Here is a 20109-nt window from a genome sequence, read left to right on the forward strand (position 1 = left end):
CTAAGGATAAGGATATTCACATTATAGATTCTCCATGAAGAAAATAATTGATGGGGCTGGCCCAGTGGTACAGCGGTTAAGTTCGCATGTTCTGCTCCCCCAGCCTGGGGTTCACTGGTTCAGATCCCGGGTGTGGACCTGTGCACCGCTTATCAAGACATGCTGTGGCAGGAGTCCCACATATAAAGCAGAGGAAGATGGGCACGAATATTAGCTGAGGGCCAGTCTTCCTCAGCAAAAAGAGGAGGATTGATTGGCAGCAGATGTCAGCTCAGGGCTAAATCTTCCTCAAAAAAAAAAAAGAAAGAAAGAAAAGAATTGATGATGCTACCATTTATTTCGTAGCACTTTATTGACATGTTTTTGCAATTGAACCTCAGAGCAACCCTATTTATGACTATGTCTTGTACAGACTAAAAGAATGAATGGCCACAGAAGTTGTGAGGTGAGCCCACATCTGCACAGCTCACAGCACTGAGCCTGGTCCTGAGGTCTCCTGAAGCTTGGTCCAGCACTCTGGTCACAAGGGAGGCAGCAGATTCGCAGAACATCTACCTGACGGGAGGATGAAGCAGGAGGGAGCTGAGGGGCTCCAAGTCCAGAGTAAGGCTGCTGGTGCTGCTCAGGACTCTTGGCTTGCCCTCCTCCTGGCCCTGGCACTCTGCGGATTCAGTATCTCTATTAAAACTTCCTACTCCTCTTTCCCTGCCTTGTCTCTCTCTTCTAACCCCTACAAAGGACTGAAACTGGCTGTCAGCTCTGGGGCTTGCCACAGTCATAGCAGCCTTTGTTAACAAGTTAAGAATCTACAGGAATCCCCTCTTTGCTGTCTCTACACTCTGTACATGAGAGCAATCAAATGGATCAGCTGGAAACCCCTAGCTGCGAATGCATAAAAGAGCAAATGAATAGAAAAGTTCAAACGAGATATTTCACTGAAATATCCTGCTGATCCAGTTTTATTCTGCATTTAAGAAAATAATACCCATGCCCAAACAGCCTCTTTCTCCCCAAAGTAGAGGGTTGATATCACACAGACTCTACACAGGGGAACCAATTCAAGGCAGAACTAAAAGTTCCAGTTCAATCCAATCAGCCCATGTCAGATGTCTGGGGCCAGTCCAACAGGGCTTAGAATGGGATTTGAAAGAGCCAATGCGAGTTGCCGGAGGCCCACACAGGCAGGAACTTATACCTCAGGTTTACTTGGACAAGAAGTGAGCATTAACAGTTTTTCAAGTGTCTCCTGGGTGCTGGGCACTGTGCAAGGCTTTTTATATATGTTTCTTCATTCACCTTCACAATAAGCTTATGGGATAGATTTCAGTATTCGTTATCTCCCTTTTAAACAGACATCATGAAGTCATTTCCTTAAGATTAAAAAGCCAGTAAGTGGAAGATATAAATATTGTATGCAGATCTGCAGCAAATGGAAATTTTAGGGTGAATCTACATTTAACTCACCCTTGAGAATTGTGAATTTCTAGGCCTGCCTTGACCAGGGACACAAAGCTGGGATGGAATGGAACAAGGTAATTAGGCTGCCTAAATCCTTCCCACATTCTTGGGAGGTGTGGAGATGCCAAATACAACCAAAGTGCTAGCTGTAAGGGTGTCTTGGTGCGGGGGCATGGACCTGCGTTCCCTCTCCAATCCTGCCCTCCTCCAGGCCCCCAAGAAGGACCTTCGTCCATGAAGGGCATGGAGAGCATGGTCTCATCTCCTGGGCACCAAGCGGAGAGGAACATGGCAGATAAAGGCTGGAGAAACAAGGGCCCCGGTCTTCTTGTCTTCCTTCTGATCATCATCACAGGTAAAGTAAAAAAAGGACCAGAATCAAAGCTCAAAGACTCTCAAACATGGAACTCAAAAGACGTAAGTGCCATGACCTGACATTATTTTTTCTTTTACAAAGAATAACAAATTGGAAATTCCAACAGCATTGCAGAAGTGTTTGACTCAGTTCCCACTCATAGTTGAAAACTGCATTTCTGCTGTCCTGCTGCCGAGCTTTCTCACCCACAGGAGGGCACTGCCTCTGATTACACCAACAGGTTCGAGTCCTGAGGGTCAGGCCTGTTGCGCAAGTGCCAGGAGGAAGCAGAGGAGGAGTCTGCAGCAGGACCTGCAGCGCAGGAGCCATCTGGCTCCTGGGGCTGACTCCTTGCCGCTTTCCTTCTCTGCTGCTCACAGGCAGTGCAGACTCGGGAACCTTTCCAGGACAGTTGTATGAAAGAGAAAGCCATTACTCCTCCAAGCCTGAGTAGTGACAGAGGCAACTCCACTAGGATTCCTGATCAAGCCACCACGTCTGGTGGGAACTGCATTTTCCACTAAGATTGCTGGACTTGTTTACATGTGTTTTATTCAGAGCTACAGTAATCTGTTCACAAGAGACAGAAATCCTGGTAAATCAATCCTTAAAGCCTGTTGACATTTGTCCACTTGGCAGATCATAAAAGGCCCTTGAAAATCACAGGAGTAAATGTGTAAACCGCTTACCAAATTATATGAGGTAAACGCCAAGAGAAGGCGTTCTGCAGGATGAGATCACTGACTTGTGACTGCCTTCCGAATGTAACTATTTTGGTCTTGGGTTACATGTGAGGTGTTGCCAAGATCAACTGAAAGAGAGACAAAGACACATGAATTCAGCCCAAAAGCTGACTTTAAAGTTCTCTGTCTTCAAAAAGACTGGAGATTCTTTATGAGATGTAGTTTTGCATAAACAATCTTTGCTAACAAGAGTTTTCCCCAAATATCAGCGAAATTTTATCCAGTTCCTTGTAAACATTATGTGAGTGCCAGAAATGATCTTGGAGTTTTGAAAGAAAAAACTAGAACTAGAGAAAACTTCATGCCGTAAATACACAGATAAAATACACACTGAAATGACTGGTGGCAATCAGACAGCAAGGGGCTCAGAGTTCAAGATCACTGCCACCACTTTCCCGAGAATATCTCTGGAGAGAGTTCTCAAAGACTTGAAGAGGATGTAATAGAATCGTTATGCACGAAGCGCTGTATAATGTGTGCTCACTATCCTTACAACAGTAGAGGTAAATCTCTACCAGAAGCTGTTATGCCTGAATTGAGGCTTATCCCAGACTCTCTGAGAAATCAGGATCAAAGCCGAAAACCTTCTTTATGTATCAGGGTAATCACTATAGATTCTATTTTAAATCTTTTGCCTCAGTTGCCTAAGGATAAATTGCTTGTATTTGAATCTTCCATAGAGACAGTGCATTAGTTTCATTACATCTCTCCACTGTTTTACACATCGTACTAGATATTCAGCTAGAAGTGCAAAATGAGACTCAAAGAAGACAGAGGGAAAGAGAGAGGAGAGAGGCAAGGCAGGGGAGAGAGAGAGAGAAGCGGAAATGAATGCTTCTATATATACTTAGGTAAGGAATTCTCTTAATATTCATACATGTCTTGGATCAACAGTAAAGCTCACGGTAAGGAGGAGCTCCCAGGTCTCCAAGGTGGCAGGAAACCCTTCAAGTGTGGTGAGCTCCTGTGGACAGGAGGGGTGTGGCTTACTCCTATGAGAGCAGCCTGGGCAGGGTTTCTGGAACTTTCCAGGGATCCCAGCTCTTTACCAGGGTGAGAGTTATAAATACGCTTCCTGACTTCCAGGAAGAGTTTGCTAAGGGTTTACAAAGCCTGTGCCTCTGTTCTTCTACAACCCATGGACTGCAGGCACATATCACAACACCACAGAACCTTTCATTGATAAGGGACCTTACAGGGGAACCGGTTCAACATCCTAATGAAAGCATACCTTCCCTCTCTAGTGTCTTCACTCTGGTCTCATCCAGCTTGCACAGACAGAGACAGGGAACACCCTGTCCCCAAGGGAGCCCTTGTCATCTTTGGACAGCTCTGGCTCTCCAAAACCAATTTTTCTGAAATAATCATTTTCGTTAGTCCTAGTCCCTCAAGATCTTAAAGAACAGACACAATTCCTCTTCTTCCTGAAATATGAAGCAGATGTCAGGGCTCCAGAACCAGCAGTCATGTTGGACTTTGGCAGCCTTTTCCTCTCCATTCTTCCCAGTTAAAGAGAAGAAGAGACTGTGTCCAGGTCACATGCATCTGCCTCTGTCTGGGCCCCTGGGTTTGGGGAACTCTGTGGCATGCCTTGGTAGTGCCATATACCTGTGGGTCTTTATGGAGAAAAACTCTTTGCAGGTTTCTGACTTTTCAGTTGTGCTACCTATACTGAAGGAAGAGCTTTTAATTTCATCCAAATGATGTGATCCGCTTATCCTCTGTTCAGTCCACATGCGTTTGGTGGGTGACAATTATGTACCAGTTCTATGTTTTATGCTAAGTTTAGGGAAATTTAATGGTGATTAAGACACAACCCCTCTCCTCAAGGAGCTGATCATCTAGAGGAAACTCTGGATGAGTAAACAGGCAGGTCTAATACATCATTTGTAGGATGACAAGAGCTCAGAGAAAGGGCTGCAATCCAGTCATAGGCAGTCCTAGAGGAACTGACATCTAAACGGAGAGTCAAGCAGTAGACAAATGAAAGGGGGAAAAAACAGAATGCTTCCCAAGCAAAAGGAAGAGCTTTTGTAGAAGACCAGAGCAGGGAGAGAGCGTGATACATTTCTGGAACTGCATAGAACAAAGGCAGGTAGGCATAAGTGTTTATCAATAGCCTATGACTGTATCTCTTCGTATATGTGAATGAAGCTGTGGTCCACACAAAAGATTTTAGGTATTAAACTGTGTGCTTGTGTTTATGTCATACTTGCATATTAAAGATTAAATAAAATTCAGTCATATATAAGCACTGAGATACAAAGAAGATAAAATGTTGTTCTTGGCTTTGTGGAGCTCACAGTCTGATGGAAGCAATATTTTTTTAAACTTGAATGTTGTCCACAGCAAAATTTTCAAATAATAACACTGGTTATTTAGTTTTGTGAAAAGTTTTTAAATTGTTTTGAGTAGATAGTCTTCTGAGACAGAAACCCAAAATAGAAGTCACCTACTCCACAATGTTCTCTTTCTTCTTAATCAAAAATAGTAATAGTAATCAAAAATAGCAAGTCCTATCCTTGAATGTTAATTGAAAATCCAAATGCATTTTGGTCAGAGATTAGCTCCTTGACTGTTCCTTCTATTGACCTTGGAGCGTCTCTACAGAGCTAAAAAGATAAAGAGTTGAACTGAGTTGGAGAGGAGGCTGATGTGCATAGAGTGTGGACATGGCAAGGAATGGGCTGTAAGAAGCTCCGTGGGAGAAAATTCTAAAAAGGGAGGAAACCATCACTGGCAGTTAAATGTTTACCAAGAAGGAAAGACTAGTGGACTAAAGTAAGGAGGCAAATTTGATTAAAGAAAAATGTTCTGGATTCTACTTAAAACCTCTCCTTGCCTGTTTCAAGAAAGGTTTTCTTCTTAATTTAAACGAAGTTTTCTCAACCTTGGCACTATTGCTATTTTGGGCTGGATAATCCTTTGTTGTGGGGGGCTCTCCTAGGCACTGTAGGATATTTAACAGCATCCCTGACCTCAATCCACTGCATGCCAGTAGCACGCGCAAACACACACCAGGTGTGACAAACAAAAATGTCTCCAAGCATTGCCTAATGCCTCACGGGGATCAAAACAGATTTGTTTCAAGAACCACTGACTTAAACTAACAGGGACAAGGGGGTAGAGCACAGCCAAAAGAATTTTGTGGAATATGAGAAGGGATCCTTATGGCAAAAATTACTGCAATCCCACTGTTGCAGATTATCAGTGTTCTCCAAAATTCTTAACCTGAACAATCTTTAGGGTCTGTTTGACACACATGCACACACACACACACACAAATTAAGTGGAATTTTTCAACCATCTTTATATTGAGCTGGTACTAAGAAATAAGTTGTGTACTCTGTAATATAAGAATTAAGTGGATTTCCAAATCAGCTTCCTGGGGTTTCAGAATAATGTCATGTTACCATATTGGTGCCGGAAAAAAAAATGTGTCTCATCAAAACGATTCCAGAAGCACCTCATTTTGATAGGAAAGTACTTTGTGATGATTACCTAATCGGCAGCATTTGTTGAAATGCTTTTAATAGACCTTTTTTATCACATGCAAAAGAATTTCAATGCTAGTTCAGTCTCCTGTTTCATTCTGCCATGAATCAATTTGTAGAGACATTTAGAAGTCAATAATCCACTGCAGCTTTCATGACAGGTGATTAATTTCTACATTTTAGAGACATCATAAGATTTAGCAATAAAAAGGCCTTGAAGTAACCTACCAAACAGCTTTAATCTCAGCCTTGGGACTGTTGCTAAATATGAATGCTTGTACACAAATGTGAATGATTGAAGTTAGTAGGTTTTATTGCAGACTCCTTGTGTTTTCATATTAATCTTGCTTTACAATCAGGCTATCTATACAATCAATTTATGGTGGATATTTTTTCCAACACAATGCTTGGAGGGAGGTGGGGGCTAACAAATTATTTACGCACAAAGGGTTTGTTCTACAAAAGAAGTCATTTTACATGCTTATTGCTGAGGGGATGACTGATTTTATTGGTGTAGCAGGAAAGAGAAAAAAGAAGTGAAGGTGGCCTTACAAAAGATTCAGATGGGGAATAGGTTCAGGAAAGGATGGCAATGAATGCCGAGCAATAGCTAGCACTTCTTTCCAAAGAATCGGCTACTCTCTTCATAATGCCTTTCTTTCCATCATTTTTATTCTCAAAATTAACAGAGGCTTTACTGTAGTTTCTAATCCTCATCAGAAGATTTCTATAAATTCTAATACTAACAAAAAGAGTGAAGTTAATCTAACCTAAAAAGAAGGGAATTTGGGTTCTACCACTGAGGGGTGGTAAAGACCCATACGTGGATATTTGTTTAAAAATAAATATATGAGTAAAGATGGATACATTTGGTGTTCTACATAACTGATCATTTCTGACCAACGAATGGTATGTTCTTAGAAAACACTAAGTATTCCTAAGGCAGATGTTCCAAGTTCGGTCAAGTTGTGCTGTGTTTGTTAAATCTTGGTAGCTTGAAGTTTTGCTTTGTTCTGACATGTTTTTGATGTAAGTGGAGGAACAGTGCTGATCGGCTTTATGGAAGAAATGTGGGGTTTTTTTCTTTTTTCAGAAGGAAATGACTAAAGAAGGGGTGGTTGCTTGACACACGTACAAAACAAGAGGAGACAGCATGCTCCTGGGGAAGATCCAAGAACAAGACACGGAGACAAAAATAAAAGACTTCTCAGGAGACCACCCATCAAACCAGAACTCACACTCACCTCCCGTCACTGTGCCCTTTCCCTTCCCCACCGCTACGATCAAGATTTTGCTTTCCTTATTATTCTTCTTGTTTTAAAGACTAGACATCTGTTATTATCTTTTCTTCTTTCTTCTTTTTTTATCCAAACTTGGCATGTCTCCCATTAAAGTGTTTTCTAAAACAGTTCGTTCTCTTTATTCCCTGATTTAGGGCACCAAGCCCTTCTAACTAGCTTAGCTCCATGCCCTCCAGCCTTCACTGCCTCCAGTCTTACCCTGACCACCCTCCTACACCTCCGCAAAGCCGCTGCCAGACTAACCTCCTCACAGGACCTCTTGCCAAGCTGTTTGCCTTTTTTTGTTCATTCACACATTCAAGGAGCAAGTCTGAGCAATTAATACATGCTAGGCACTCTGGTAGGGACTAGGAATTTAAAGAAGAAGACAGGATGTCTTCATGTAAATAGCTTGAAATCCATCCAGAGAGACAGACACATAAATAACTGGCAGAGTGGTAAGTGCTATAACAGACATGTATGCATGTATTCACAAAGTGCAGTAGGCATTCAGCTAAAGTTGTTATCAACACCTCCTAAGGAGAAGATATCAGGGCTGAACTCTCTGCCAAATCTTACCAGGAAGAGAAAGGCTATGCAGACAGAGCAAATAATAAAGTAAACACGTGGAATAGTCCTGCCCTTAAAATAGAAAGGTAGATTAGAGATTAGATGATAGATAGATAGATAGATAGATAGATAGATGGATGGATAGACAGACAGATGACAGAATCTCCTCCTGACTTCCTGACTCTCTCTGTCTCTTTCTCTCTCTCTTCTCTCTTCTCATCTCATCTCCTGCGAATTTCTTGAAAGACTAGTCTATGTTTGCTTCCTTCCCACTTATTTTTCAGCCTACTGCTCCAAGGACACGCTTTCCCCCACTTAGAAGATGTGACCTCCTAGATGCCAAATCAAAAGCAACTTTTTCCATCCTTATCCTACTGGACCACTCTTGCATTTAAAACTTTCATGTATGCTCTCATTTTAAAAACTATTTCTTTGGCTTTGACACACATTGAAACTTTCTTGTACCCCTTCTCCTATCTCTCAGCCTCCTTTGTGGGCTCTGTTTCTTTACCTCCCTTTAAAGGTTGAGCTCCTGAAAGATCTCTTCTCACTGTACACACCTTCCCTTGGGGTGAGTCATCATTCTCGCAGTTATGACGAGCACCTATCACCATTCCCCACCAGTCTCCAGTCCAGACCTCCCTCCTGAAGTCAGAACCATTACATCAGACTACCTGTAGAACAGCTCATAACGTTATATCAAACCACCTGAAGAACATCTGTCAATTGGCCACAACGTGTTGTTTTTAAGGAGAAGGGAGGGAAGACACAAAAAGGCGAAGAACATGCTTCATCTAGATTAATCAGATCTATTTGTCAGAGAGGCAGTTGGCAAAACAAGGAGCACATGCAGGAGTTATACAAGATGTTCCAGTTAGGATGAAGGGAGATAGTACACTTGTACATGAATCTAATAAATTGTGTGTGCATGTGTGCATATGCATATATGTGTATGATACAGGCATAAATAGTTTTATTGCATAGAGCACATGATCAAAAAGATTTGGAGATCACTGAAATAAAGCACAGTTCTTATGAAGACAAAGCTGTGAGTTCAGTCCTGTGCGGGACAATTGTTTACTCTCTAAATAACAAGATCTTCTCTGTACTATATCTTTTATTTCCTTTGCTCAAGAATCCAAAAGTCCAAGTTTAAAACCTCAATATAACTTTTATCCTATACACATAAAACTTTGTTTTTCATTTCAGGATACCTTTTGAGTTTCAGGAACTAAATTTTGGAGATACCGCCAAAATTGACAATCCCATGAGTACTAGATACCGAGACAGAAAGTTCAGGATAAGTGTCCACTTTCTCTCATTGGTCTTTTAACACTTCTCATTGGCCAAATAGAGAGCTGTAAACACGTACATGCACATATGCCTGCGTGTGCACATCCGTTAATTTCTCTTTTGTTTAAATAGCAATATCTAGCATTTACTAATGTTCCTGTGACAGGTGCTAAGTGCTCCATATGTATCAACTTATTTAAGCTTCAGAAAAACTTGATGAGGTAGATAGATATTATTACCATACTAATTTTACAGGAAACAGAAACAGAAAATAAGTAATTCGCAAATATGATAGAAGTATAAATTATCAAGAACTATAAGATAGAAAATTCTTAATTTGATAGATATTGAAAGAAAAAAATTACTGCAACTTCTTGCTTTCATCTTCAATTATTTACTTTCATAGATTTACCAGGTGTGGATGCAATACAGTTAAGGGGCAAGGAAAGTTATTAAAAACCATAACTAGCCTTATTTTCCACTCTTTCATAATTTTTCCTGATTTTTCATCATCTTAGGTACCAAAATATATATCAAAGCTGGAAATACCACTAAGACAAAAGGACAATTGTTTGCTGTGTTAACCTCAGAGAAGTATTGCAGCCCAGTAACATCTGTAATAAAACGATGGCTGCCTGTTTTTTCACCAGTGTCAAATCATCATAAAATACTGAGGAGAAGGGAGGAATCAAATCTCACAGTCCTCGAAATCTGATATGAGGTCTATAACCAACCCCGTGCCAGACGGGGAGCTTTTACAAGAGAACAAACACACTGTAAGGGAATGAATCAAAGCAGAGGATTCGATAATTGAGGAGGTGACAACACATCAGATAGCGGGTGGCAGAGTGAGGTATGGAACAGGAGTTGCCTGCCCAGTAACACACAAGAAGAGTTACGACATTTATGCATTTTCATTTCTACAGGTGGGAACCTCAAATCATTCCATGGGCTAGCCTCTGAGTACCTCTAATCCCAGCCTGCCAAGCCTCAGTTGATATACTCCTGTGTTGTCAGAGATGGACTCAACATATTTTCAACAATATTTCTTTGGTCCTAAGGAGATACATTTGAAGTCTAAACAACCTGTAAATTCAAACCTTATTTTCTATGTTTAGGGCATATGCCTTACAGGTTCAACCTTACAGGTTCTATTGTACATGGCTATAGATTCAGGAAATATTATTTGACCACCTACTCTGTGCCAGGCTTGGGCAAGATTATTCTCCTACAATTTCTCATTCAATCCCAACAGCCATGCTCTGCTGGATGTGCTATCAGCTGCTTTTAGTCAGTGATAAAATAAGAATCAGAGAAGTTAAGTGATTGCCCAAGATAATATATTTTAGAAGAATTTATTTTTTGCCTACTATGGTGAGTCTAATTGCAGCTGCAGAGTTGAAGGACTGCAGGACTAGAATGTGCTCACCTTCTGCTTGAGCTCAGAACCCTGGAGACTGAGGTGCTCTCTCTCTCTCCTCCCAGGACTCTGCATCAGGATCTCACTGCCAGGAAGTTCTCTGTCAAGCCTGCCAACTTCTGGCAACAAATTTTTCCATTTTATTTCAGACAATGGATTTGTCCTTTGCTAAGACAACATAAAATTTGATTATTTTCCTACTTTACTATTTACTATATTTTACAATTTTTCAAGATTTTCTTTTCTTCGTCTTTAGCAAATGAAATAGCATATGGCTAAAAGGCCTAAGGATAAGCCAGTACTCCAACAGAGGACAATTAGCCTTCCAAATAGATTCTGACCTCTCCCAACAGATCTCCATTCCAATTTTAAATTATCCTCTTGACCTTAAAGATGATGCTCTGTGGGAGTGAGACACCTAAAACTACTGCTCTTCATAACTGAGTTGAGTTATGAATTTAAAGTTTCCCACAAAATAGCAATAAATCTGGATCCAAAGACAGTTTAGGAAAGCTCTAGGAAAAGTGTTGTTCTCTCATCTCAAGGACTTTTCAGTCCTTACCGAATTTAATTGTTGCACTTTCTCAAATTAGCCAGATGTCTCAAAAGATCTGCCTTATAACCTTAGAAGACATTGAGGACTGGGGCAACCCCTTAGTGTGATCTTGCTGCAGATTTAATCTTGAAGACAAAATGGTGCAAACTTCTGATGGGATTCATTGTAGGAAGTCATGTTGAATGAGAAGCAAATACCGGGGTGAGTGGGATCAAATTAGCACCCATCCTAGCTTCACCCTACCAATGGTTCAAACTAAGACCATGCATTCATAACTCTTTGGGTACTTTGTTGCCTCACATGAAAAATGTAAGATCCTTGACTAAGTTATTTGGAAACCTCATCTTATGACTTGCCATTGGAATAAACATAATTAAACTTATCCATCTCGGCTTCAGAATGGAATTATCTAATATTAAGTTCTCTACTCATTTCATTCTGAAAGCCAAGTAGAAGCTGGTTGGAGTTAGAATAATTCCACCAAGGCCATGAAGGATGGAGTTCATCATAACTCTGTTAGGAAAGCACTTTTTTCAACAGAATAAATTTCAGAATTTTATTTAACAAACCAGAGCATGACCAGAATTCCAAGTTTCCTCTGGGGAAAAAAGGGCACTATAATAATAATATAAGTTGATAATATTCTTTCACCATGTATTGGATGTCAGTGGGTGACAGTGTTGCATAGACTTCTGGTGCACTGAGAAATAGGCCAATTTTGAAGCCAATCAATGTGTGACTCATTCTCTGCTGTTTTCCCAGGAACTTGAATAATAGCTAACATAGTAGGATCTTGACACATATTTGATAAATGAATAAATGAATTAACAAATGAAACTGTTTCAACCTCTTTAGTTTACATATAAGACTGAAAAAAGCTAAAGAATTTATCCTGGACTACTAGCAAACAGAAGCTAAAACCCAGAATCTCTAGATTTTCTCCGGTGTCACATTGTGACTTTCTGTTTTTAGTCTGTTTTGTTTTGAATGTTTAGAAAATGTAAGCCTGTATTGAGCAAGCTACAAGTCAATTGAGGTACTGATTTACCTCAAAATGCCATAGCATAGAGCTTTCCAAATGGGCCTAATTATAGAAATCACCTGGTGTATTTACTAAAAATAAAGGTTCTCAGGACTCTGCCTGGAGATTCTAATTCAGTATTTCTCACGAGGCAAATCCGGGGAACATTAACCCAGCCAGGTTGCTGGAGAGGGAAGAGACCTCCCTTTGCTCTCCACAAGTACACCTGGTTCAAACCAAAGAGGAGAGGGTGAAGAGACACTGATCTGCTCAGTTGGGATGCAGGAATACAGAATGCTCTGTTTATTGCTGGTGAGTCAAAGGACACTGATGAGAGCAGTGAGGAAGGTGATGTTGAGGGCAAGAAAACACCTGGGAGAGACGGCGCTCACCTTTGATTCATTAATTAAATTTGCAGAAAGGCAGCTGCCCAAGAGGTCCTGCAGCTGCACACGCTGGACTCCACTTTTTATGAGAAAGAAACAAATGACCTAAAGGCAAACTGATGTAGGGTTTTTCTTTTTCCAGAAACTAAGTTTCAGCACCACTGCTAGGATGAGTACTCGGCCATTTCTATGTTCCATATCACTCACATGGGCATTTTCACCACAGTTGCCTTCACCCAGGTGAAAATATAAATATTTTATGTGAATGAATGAATGGCGAGTTCCGTCTTCAACCATTAGCACTAGTACATGAGAATTTATCTTGATGGTCCTTTTCCGGAATCAGTATCATTTCCTTTAAGGAATATGTATACTATGAACTACATTATTACAGATATTAAAAGAGAAAATGGAGAATGAGTCAATGGCAGAATAGTTGGAAACAGAGGATTTCACAAGCACACATGCTAAAAGCCTTAAGGGAAATAAAACATGATGACAAAAAGTAAACAGGGATTACAGTTGTATGCTAGTCACTGTATCAGTGAGGAAGGAGGGTATGTAGATGTGCTTAAGACAGATTCACTTTTTTTCTCCTTTTTTGCAGTTTTCTAATGTAAATCCTGCTAATGTAATCCTGGCAAATTCCATGAACACAGTATATAATTGCTGAAATGCAAGCTTCACGAGAGTAAAGTCAATGTCTGCTTTACCTAACAGCCCCCAGAGCCTAGCACAGAGCCTGGTACATGGTAGACACTCAGTAAAGACTGGATACATAGAGAAATGAAGGGATGGATGGATGGGTTGGATAGATAGATGAATGGATGGATGGATGGAGGGAGGGATGGATGGTTGGATGGATGGACGGATGGATAAACGGGTGGATGGATTATCTTGGATACTTAGGGGGAGACATATACATACCTACAACTATCCTAAGCTGTTTTCAGCTTCAGGAGTCTAGCTGTTCTAAGTCTTTGAAACCATGGTGAGATATGGAAGATGAGACCTACAAGGTAGAAGTCAGTACTACTCTTCATAAAATCAGCAAGGAATTAAATCTTGATGAAAGACTATTATACTCATTTACTAGGGCTGCCATAGCAAATTACCACAAACCAGGTGCCTTGCACAACAAAAATGTATTGTCTCACAGCTTTGGAGACTATAAATCTGCGGTCAAGCTGTCGGCAGAGTTGGTTCCTTCTGAGGGTGTGAGGAAGAATCTGTTCCACGCTTCTCTCCTCTTCTGGTGGTTTGCTGGCAATCTTTGCCATTCCTTGGCTTGCAGATGCATCAACCCCCAATCTCTGCCTTCACTTTCCTCTGGTGTTCTCCTTGTGTGTGTGTGTCTGTCTCCAAATTCCCCCCTTCTTATAAGGACACCAGTCATTAGGGCTCACCCTAATGACCTCATTTTAGCTTGATTACCTCTGCAAAGACCCTATCTCAGGTACAAGGGGTTAGGACCTCTACATAGGAATTCAGAGGAGGGACACAATTCAACCCATAACAACCAGTTATGAAAATAAGTGCTACCTAGAATGCATATTATCTGCAACAAAATAAAACTAAATTATTGTTTAAGCTTCTCATGGAGGAGAAGATGATGTTCCAGTAACAAACGGATAGTAAATAAAAATAAGTACAAATTACCCATTGTTACTTAACATTTCTAAAATGTCCTTGATATTCTCTTGATATAATTGCTCTCTACTAGTTTAAAGAGGGTATTCCTTCACTGTTTAAACACACAGTTCTTGTGTAAAAATATTTATAGGAACCTTAATAGATTTACTTCCAACATCAGTTCTCTCTCATCCTCTTTTACATTTAATGGTTAAATTCCTCCAATACCATGTATTTAAGGAACCTAGTTGTCATGGTTTCAAAATAAATACCATATATAGTACTGCATATATTTTGGAGAGATGTCAATCTAAAATAAACTTAAAGTTCTGACCCTTGAAAAGACAGTGCCCTCAGAAAATTTACTTACCATTTCCTGACATTGATAAATAACTGAGATTGTGCTATTTATAGAAGGGATTTAGCTGGATATATACAAATGATAAAGTTCAGCTCATTTTACGTGAGAACAAGTACCTTTATGATGAAGGAAAAGGGATATTAAAGGAATATCGAACAAAAACTTTTAAAAGCTTAGATAAGTTGTATGATTCACCTCCATTGGGAGTCTGATAAACATTGAGAGGAAAAGATCAAATTCACTGTTATAGTAACAATCATGGTATTTGGCATTTTTGCTCTATGAACGGGACATCAAACATATCCTCTGAGTACACTAGACTCAAAAAAGAGAAAATTAAGAGGGCTAAATGTTAAGTCCTACATTCAGAAAGTTCAGGGGAAATATAGTTATGATCACACAGGCATAGATTCTAACTAGGAAAATAAACTAAGAGTGAAGAAACACTGAAAAATAAAATTTATTTCACTGCCTGACAATTATAATTGATCCTGAAGAGAAGGGAATAAATTTTTAAATCAACAAGGCTTTGACATAAAATCAAGGACATTTGTGTATTTAGACTAATAACAGAGTTCTACAAATGATCAAATAGAGGAATACACTAAAGACAGTACCTTTCCTAAATATCAGCGAAATTCAATTAGAAACATATAATTGTTAAATCTCACTCACAATTGCATCAAAATATACAAAAATATCTAGGGACAAATTAAACACAAAATACATAGATCACATGCAGAAAAATACAAAGTGTTTTCAGTAAATAAAATAAGTAGAGAAGCGTAGCAAGTGATTGAGATGACTTTAACACTGCATAAATGTCAATTCTTTCTTAATTGACACAGTTAAGGTTTTTCCATTGAAAACTCCAAAAGAATTTTTTGGCAAAATGAATCTAAACTTCATCTGGAAGAATAACATGCCCATGTAACCAAGAACATTTTGAGAAAGAAAACTGCATGAGGATTTGCCCTGGGAGATATCAAATATATTTTTTGTAAAGCTATTGCAAAGTTACAATACTTACATGGGTTCAGTGGAGTACAAGCGTACACTATGACACAACTAAATACATAGCTAGCAAAGAAAAAGCTCCTGTAAACTTAGCCTGCAGTTTCAAAAAAGTAGGAACACTAGAGTTTATCTAAAGAAGGGAATGCTATAAATTGGACTGCTTCAAGGGTAGAAATTTGGCCTAGGAGGGATTTCTGATGTTCCTCCCCACTTCAGGACACTATGAAAACAAAGTAGAATGTATGCAGATGACTGTGACTCCAAGACTTTTGAAAAAATGTTTCATCAGAGCCAGCCCTGATGGCCTAGTGGCTAAAGTCTGGCACTCTCACCTCTTCCATGGCCTGTGTTCACTTCCCAGTCACGGAACCACATTTCCTGTCTGTCAGTTGCCATGCTGTGGTGGTAGCTCACATAGAAGAACTAGAATGACTTACAACTAGGCCGTATAACCAGGTACTGGGGCTTTGGGGAGAAAAAAAATGTTTCATTAAAGCCCTCATATTTTATCAGAGTACTTTAGAGGTCTCTGGGGCAGGTAAATAGGAGGAGAAATGGGTGCATTCAAGTTCACATATCATAAAGATCACTTGGCAGCAGTGAAATGGATTAGAAGGGCAAGGATGGGCAACAGGAAGACCAGCTTGACAGTTATTATAATAGTCCAAGCAAGAAGGTTGACGGAACAGAGTAGCAGTGGAGGTGGACAGGAAAAAAGGAATCAAGAATTATTTAGGAGGTAAGATTACCTTGGTGATAATGGCATATCAGAGTAAGTATGAATGAAATTCCCAGACAATTCACACGTATGCAGTCTTAAGCAACTGGATAATAAGGAATAAAGACGGGTGGGTTTAGAGGGGAAGACAATGAGTCCAATTGCTAGGTCTTTACTTTTAAGAAAGAATCTGCATTTTTACATATTTTATATATTTGATATATTTATTTTACATATTGAGGTTCACCATATAATTTTACTTGTGAAAAGATTCTGTTGCCTTAAAAAAAGATTGAAAATTTCTAGATTTGTGCAAGAGTCTTTGCATAGTTACGCCAATTCACATTTGCAAAAGACAAAAACTAGGTGCTTATAAAGTTAGGTGACTTTCATCCATATACCTAATCAGTGTCAAATATGAACATTTTAGTTCTAAGACTTGTGATCCCAACCGTGTTCTCAGATCACGACCACTTGTGATACAGAACGTCATGAACTTTGAACTTCTGACCTGATAAGGACCTTAAAGTTCTCCTGGTCCAATCCTTTGATTGTACAAGAAACAGTCCCAGACATTTGTCCCAGCTTGCAAAGCAAGTGTAGTGATATAGCTCAGATTAGAATCCAATAGAGTAAATCCTAATTGGGCCTGTGACCCACTGCCACATCCTGCCTCACCACTGGATGCTAAATCAGGCAGTAGAATTAACAGCATTTAATGACATTTTGAAAACAAACTGCATTTTTCTATTAACAAAATAGATTCAACATAGTATCTTATTCAATCTTCACAACTCCGTGAATTAAGAATAAGATTCCCACTGTACAGATGAGTAAACTAAAGTTTATAGAAAAAAGTAACTTGCCCAAAGTCACATAGCTATGTGTTAAACTTTAACTCAGATCTTGGAACTATAAGCTCTTTTCCCTAATGCCCCCATTTACAAGAGAAATGAAATTAAACACACACACACATATGTATATATATATACACCAGAAGGAACTAATGCTATTTCACATAGGTCTGTTGCAAGATGGTGAAAAATAAATAATATATACAAGGTTTGTGTATCATATTAAAATCAGAATTTTTAAAAATGCTTACCTAATACATTTACCTTGACATCATAGATTACCTTTAATACTACACTTGCCCTGATGTATTTGACCTCTATTCATAGAAAATGAAACGCAGCTATAAGGATTGATTTTTAGATCTCTTTATTAAAGTAAAAAATGAGCCAAAATCAAATTTCAGTATGTCTAATATTTATGCTTGCAAAGACAGTCTTGCAAGTGTCAACATTGGGTTTATATTAGCATTATGGAAGATCAGCAGGTATTGGGTGAAAAAGCTATCATCAATAAGAAAGTCCCATAATAACAGTAAACACAACTTCAGGATATTGTTTTAAAAATATACATAGCCTCTCATTTAGACTGTAGTTATTTTATTAACAATATTCTTTAAGCTCATTTTTCTAAAGTGCATAAAACTCATCATTTTTCAATGTCAGTTTCCAGAGAACATTCTTCCTAACCACAAATTGAAGTAATTGGCCAGTATGGTGAAAGAAAAATGGGTAGAAACCAAGAGCCCTGGATTCTTGTTCTAGGCAGCATGGCAGAGAGATTAAGAGCAAAGACTTAACCAGCTAGCTAGACTCCAATCCTGACTCTACCACTTGCTAACTGTGTGACAGCGGCCCCATTATTCAACTTCATGATGCCTCAGTTTCCTCAACTGTTAAATGGGGATGACAACAATTTGCACCTACCTGAGAGTTATCGTCAGGATTAAATTCACACTTATAAAGCACATAAAACAATGACTGGAACAAAGTAAATGTTAGATAAACTTTTGTCAATGAAACAAAATTTAGGCAAGTCATTGTGTGAATTTCGACAAGTCACTTGACTTATCTGATCCTTGATCACCTTCTCTATACCATGAAGTGACTGCACAATCTCTAAACTCTGCCTGAGTTACCCCTTTTGGAGATAATTAGAAGAGGAGACTACAGAATACAATAAAAGAGGTAAAGCAGAAAGAAAAGTCAGAGTGGAGTGCTTGGAAATTAAACCCTGGGAGACTGCTAGCAGGATCGTAGTGCTTTGGAGTTGAAGTTTGCAGGCTGTTTGACGGTGGTCAAGTCTCAGCTCCTCCCTAACCTGCATGATGACTGACAGATTTCTCAGCATCTCTGAGCCTCACAATCCCCATTTCTATTGACGGTAGATTTAATAGCAATCCCTACTTCACAAGCAGTCAGGAATGAGATTATGCAAGTAAAGCATAAGGTTTGACACATAGTAAGACAGTGTTCTGGTGGTGATAAGAATGACAACGATTATGATGTCTATGAGGAAATTTAGCAATTTTATAACTAACTCTCCTATCAATTCACAAAATTATTATAAACTCTACAAATTTTATTAAATGGGCAGTGTGAGGCTTAGCTCAACTGAATTCCTTCTTTTAGTGGTCAGGCACACCACACAAATTCTAAAAACAAAATATGAAACTAGAAAAAATAATTTTCCATCACAACTTACCACTTTCATTTTAAATTGTTTTACCTAAATACCCACAACTTTAAAGCATTCACATGGAATTTTAAAAATAACAAATAAAGTATTAAATGATTTCGCTTTAAGGAAGCAGAGCATTATTAATAACTCAAGGATGACGTGTGATTGCACAGCAATAGAAACCTAGTGCAAGTGATCCTGTCCTTCAGATGTGAAGATGTCTCTGTGGGTGTCACTTTCAGTTTAGTTGATACAGCTTAAATAAACAGAACTATGAACAATTTTGTAGGCTAAATAGATTTTAGTAGACCAAACAAAATTTTAAACTATTTTCAAAGCTACCTATAAACATTATATGAAATCCGCAAGAATATTTCTTTGGGAAAAAAAAGATGCTAAGCACTAATTTTATGTGCTTACTTTCAATACTTATACAATTTCTAATGTTTTCTATTCGTATTTTACTGCATTACTGTTTTGGTAAAATGTAGTAAATGCCGTTGAAAAATTAAATAAGGTACAAAAGAAGATTAAATAATCCAAAAATCTGCCACTCAGAAATAATCTCTGTTAATACTTTGGAAAATATCATGTTAGCCCTCTCTCAAAACATATATACACATATGAATTATGTACATATGGTGTTACCTTAATTATATCATGCCAAATGGTATTTCTTAATATGTTTTTCTCTCAACAATATGCTATGGTCATCTTTTTTATCTCAGTAAATGTGGATCTATATCATCATTTTTATTGCCATATTGTATTCACTAACATATTAGCAAAATCTACTTAGTCCATCATTAATGAATACTTAAAACATTCTTTTGTAATCATTTTGTGAAATGTGATTATCTTCCCCCTCTGTTAATCCTTCTAGCCAAATAAGAAATATTTTTTTAAAAAAGAAAAATATTTTAAAAAAATAAGATCCCATTCACTAGTAATTTAAATATTTAACACGTTATATATTACTATAATATATATTTAAAATATGTTTGCATTCCCAAAAATATATAAAGAAATATGTAGGTCCTATAATAAGAAAATTACAAAACTGTACTAAAGAAGAAAGACTTGAAAAAATGGAAATATAAAACTTGTCTTGAATATGAAGATTCAATGTTGTAATAAGCTAGTTCTGCCTAAATGATTACATAAAATTAATGCAATCCCATTTAAAATCCCAGAGGATTTTTTAATGATTCTAAATGTTATCTAAATAATAAGTATGCAAGAATATTCAGGACAATTTGAGAAAGAAGGAAGA

The 20109-nt window shown here is 38.6% G+C and overlaps 1 long non-coding RNA gene across 1 annotated transcript in view; it reads right to left on the bottom strand.

Annotated features, from left to right (window-relative positions):
- LOC139039798 (uncharacterized) overlaps positions 1-20109 on the bottom strand; it is a 104128-nt gene that overhangs the window by 7072 nt on the left and 76947 nt on the right. The window contains exon 5 of the long non-coding RNA XR_011493023.1: positions 2503-2624. This is a non-coding gene — a long non-coding RNA (uncharacterized lncRNA). The remainder of the gene's footprint in view (positions 1-2502; positions 2625-20109) is intronic.

The sequence above is a fragment of the Equus asinus genome, chromosome 11, assembly GCF_041296235.1.
Source record: "Equus asinus isolate D_3611 breed Donkey chromosome 11, EquAss-T2T_v2, whole genome shotgun sequence".
NCBI lineage: Eukaryota > Metazoa > Chordata > Mammalia > Perissodactyla > Equidae > Equus > Equus asinus.